The sequence below is a fragment of the Ursus maritimus genome, unplaced genomic scaffold (assembly GCF_017311325.1).
Source record: "Ursus maritimus isolate PB19 unplaced genomic scaffold, ASM1731132v1 scaffold_2, whole genome shotgun sequence".
Classification (NCBI taxonomy): domain Eukaryota; kingdom Metazoa; phylum Chordata; class Mammalia; order Carnivora; family Ursidae; genus Ursus; species Ursus maritimus.
The window spans coordinates 41,000,167-41,004,342 of record NW_024424452.1 but is presented as its reverse complement, the minus strand read 5'-3'; the positions used below and the strand labels follow the sequence as shown (position 1 = coordinate 41,004,342).

The 4,176-nt window shown below is 58.5% G+C and overlaps 1 long non-coding RNA gene across 1 annotated transcript; it reads left to right on the top strand.

The window, feature by feature from the left end:
• Positions 1–1,595: 1,595 nt before the first annotated feature.
• Positions 1,596–3,849, top strand: LOC103668363. The gene is made up of 2 exons (XR_005835870.1): positions 1,596–1,734; positions 2,282–3,849. It is a non-coding gene; the product is annotated as an uncharacterized LOC103668363 (long non-coding RNA).
• Positions 3,850–4,176: the final 327 nt, after the last annotated feature.

Genomic DNA, 4,176 nt, shown 5'->3' with positions numbered 1-4,176 from the left:
AAGGCTGCCGGGAGTGCTGGGCAGCGAGAACAGTGCCCATGTGGGGGAGGGAAGAGATTTCAGCGCGGCGGCTGACGGTGCCCTTCTCTCTGCTTCTGGAGAGGACTTTCGGCTCTGTTCCTTCCCATATGACCAGCTGTGGAAGGAAGAAACCAGAATCCTCTCTCAGGAACTTCCCTCCCTCCCCAGCTCCGCCAGGTCCTCACCACTCACTCCTCCAGACCCCTCAGGGGCGGCCACTTCCTTCCCTTGCCTTTTACTGAGTTTTCCAACTGGCTACACACTCGTTCCTTCGGCAGCACACAGCCTTCTGTGGCACTTGGCACTCCGGCTACTTAGTCATTTGGGATTTGGGCTTTTGTCTCTGCACGCGTGTGCACATACACACACACACACGCACACGCACGCACACACGCACGCACACACACACGTGCACGCACACACACGTACACGCACGCACACACACAGACAGACTGAATCCCTTGAGGACAGGAGCGGCATCTATCCCCGTTTGCGTGGCTGGGTTTTCTGCCGCGCCGGTGCTCAGGACGTGGAAGAATGAGAAGTGGATGAGGATGTCCTCGTGCCCTGGAAAGAACACTAGGCTGGGAGTCGGGGGCCAGCCACATTCCAGTTTCGCACCTCAGGGAAGGGAGGGCTGGCTGTGACACTCCCCAGTTCCAGGTTCCAGGATTCTAGAACTCCTCTCACCCCCTCTGTTTTCTTGGCTCAGACTGGCCTGTGTGTGCCTCCCATGAACGGAGACGTCCCGGAGGTGTTCCTCGCAGGTGGAGACGTGGTGCCCCAAGGCCACACTCGCCGCTGCCTGTCTGCGGTCGAGTCCAGAGTGCAGCTGGAGGAAGAGGAGGAGGAGGAGGCGGCGGCAGGAAAAACGGACGAGGGAGATGGCTTCCATGCTGTACCTCTCCGAAGGTCGGGGGCTTTCCGTGCCCATGGCCACAACCACAACCCATTCAAAAGACACAGTTGGGGGCCAGGCAGAGAGCTGCAAGATCCACTAAGCAGGTAACCCCCAGGGGACCCCCTGCCCCCCCTTCCTTCAGGTCCTAGACCCAGGAGAAAGGGGTGGGCAGGGATGCCGGATGAGGGCACCTGAGCCCTGCCCCCCCCCCGGAGAGTCTGAACCCTGCCTTTCTTGGGCTTTTGGGGAGGGTGACGCTGCTTTTCAAAGTGTGCCCCCTCCCGGCTCCTCTCCAGCTAGTCCCGGAGGCAGGTGGGGGAGGCTGTGGAGGGGAAGGTATGGAGCTGGGGCCACGTTGCCTCCACTTCCCACTCTGGGTTTCACTGACCCATAAAGCGTGTCAGAACTGGAAGAGACTCAGGGATCACGGGGCCCAAACTCCTCACTTTATAGCTGAGGAAACTGAGCCCAGAGAACTTTCGGAGGTTTCTTGAGAAGTGTCCCCAGGGTGGGGCATTGCTGGTTCCAGGCTGATGCAGACCCAGCAAGTTTTAGACATCACAGTACAGCCCTGCAAGGGGGGAAGAGGTCTGTCTGTGTCTGCTTGGCAGAAGACAGGGACCAGCTCTCCTCTTCTGGAAAACCCCTGACCACTTCCCCAAAGATAGCGGAAGTCAGAAAGAGAAGGTCTGGGGGTCAACATGGAGAGCTCAGTGTGAGTGGTCATGGACACTGCTCCGGCTGTGGTCCAGTGAAGGGCACCGACCCTCTGCTCTTTCCGTGGTTCCCACGGGCAGGTTCCCTTAGCTCAGGTGAGTAGACCACATTCTAGCTCCTGGGCACAGCTGGCTGAGCTGGGGGAAGGGAAAGGACCCTGTGCCGTGTCCCCGAACTGACATGGGTGGCACTCAGCTGGGAGACCTTGCCCACAAGGCTCAAGGAACCTTCCCGAGAGCAGCCAGTCAAAGGCAGAGATGCCCTGGGTCCCCCTCGTGTGGGGCCAGCTGTATCTCAGGGTCTTCGAGGGGTCACCTTTCACCATCAGGCACTAATTCTGCCCCTGGAAGTCCTGGGCTGAGTAGGGGCAAAGGTTGGAATCAGAAATCAGGCAAGGAGTGAGACTCCAGCTTGCGGGTGGCCTCTCCCGAGCGCCCGCATCCTTCCTGAGGACAGTACTGTCCCGCGGCCAGCAGGGGCCACCCTTGCCTGCAGCTTTGCCCAAGCACAACCCAAAGGCCGGCAGTGTGGGTCTGGGCTGCATCTATGCGGACAGGAAGGGCCGGGCTGGGCGGTATTCCTCCCCGGTGCCCGTCACCAGCCACGAGGTACCGAGGGCAGTGGTGGCAATGTGTGTTTCAGAAGCGAACTGCAGGCATCGGGATGCGCGGGCGCTCGGGAGGGCCCCTTGCTGCAGAGCCAAGAGGAACTGGACGCCTTTCTGGAACGGCAGCACCAAGGTGGACAGCACTCGCGCGTGGTATGGACAAGATTCCCCATGGAGGCCGCGCCTTCTCCCCCCCTCCTGCCCCCTGCCTGTCCAGCCAGCGCTCTGTGCCTCTTCTGTCCTGCCAGCTGCTGGGTCTGTCCGTGCCCAGGCCTCGCTCCGACTGCATCTGACTGAGGCTGTGTCTGCTGTGTGTGCGCCTCTGTCCGCCTCCCCGGGGCTGCGCGCCCTGGCCCCCACTCCTGGGGTCCCGCCCCTGCCTCTTCTCTACGACTCTCTGTTCCCACCTTTCTGTGTCTGAGCTCTGCGCCAATGTGGGCATCTCTGTTCCTCTCATGAAAAGGCCCCTGTTCCCCTAATTGTGATAAGCACTACTTTCCATGGACCCCACATTCCTCAGCTTTGGAGGCGAACTTGTAATGTGTGGGGTGAGACTAGGCATCTGATCCCCTGAACGACAGTAGACCTCTAACAAGAGAATCATAGAATCATCGAATGAGAAACGGTGTAGAGTCTGCCCAGCCTTCTAGCTTAAGGGAACATATCTGGGGGATCTCAAGCCAGGACCTAGGGACCCCTGAGGACACACAAGACCTTGAGGGGCACCCTTGGGTCGGGTTGGCTAGCTCAGCCCAGCAGCTAAGGCTGTTTCCCCTCCAGCCCCTCCCCTAGCCGGCCAGGGGCCCCAACGCCAGTCTCCTTGGTCCAGCCTGTGGCTTGGGGGAGAGGGTGAGGGAAATGGGCTGCTGCAGACAGTGGCTGGACCCATCGCATCCCAATAGTGCCCCCTCCCGCCAACATCTCTGCTGCCCGGCCCCCCCACAGGCCCCCCACGCCCCAGGCCAGTCTGGTGCTGCAGAAAGCACAGGATGGGAAGTCAGACCTACTCCCAGATCCTTCACTTACCACCTGAAGGATCTATTTCATCTCTCCACAAATCAGGATAATAAAAACTATCTTTTAAAGTTGTGGTTATTTCAAAAAGAAAAAAAGAAGTTCAAGTGCCCAGTAGAGATGCTGGTGCTCAGGCTGAGCGTCTGGACTCTCGGATCCTCTCCCCTGCTCGCCCCCAGCCCCCAGCACCGTGGGCTTCTCACCTCTCCCGCTCCCTGCTGTGGGGTGCTGTCTCCTTTCCGGCCTTCCTGCTCTGCTTCCTCTCCTCTCTCCTTCTCATCTTTAAGCACTCCCTTAAATTTCTCCCTGTCTACATCTTGGCGTTTTGTTTCTTCCTCCAGAGCAAGTACGTACAAACGCCACCGAGGTCCGCAGACCAAACCTTGAGGCTCGTGAGGCCGGCCCTCAGCCTGCAGACCCAGGGCCTGGGAGCCCAGTGCAGCTCCAGACCGTACTCTGTGCGGCCAGCCCAGAGCTGACACTCTAAGACGCAGGTGTCCAGGGCAGCTGGCCGGCTCAGTCGGTAGAGCATGTGACTCTTAATCTCTGGGTTGTGAGTTCCAGCGCCACCCTGGGTGTAGAGATTACTTCAAAAAAAAAGAAAAAAAAAAAAAAGATTCCGGTGTCTTTTTTTTTTTCCTTCTTCTTCTTCTTAAATAGACACCACACCCAACGTGGGGCTCAAACCCACAACCCCAAGATCAAGTCCCACACTCCACTGACTGACACGGCCAGGCAGCCCTCCCCTTCATCTTTTAAGTATGACGTTTCAAATCGAATGCCCAATAAATCAGCCACCCCTCTCAAGCCCTAGTACACCACCAATGCCTGGGCGCTCCTTGCCTTGCCTTTCTCTCCTCTGCTGCTCCCTCGCCTCCCCATCCCCAGAAATAATCACTATCTTGAATTTTCTTTA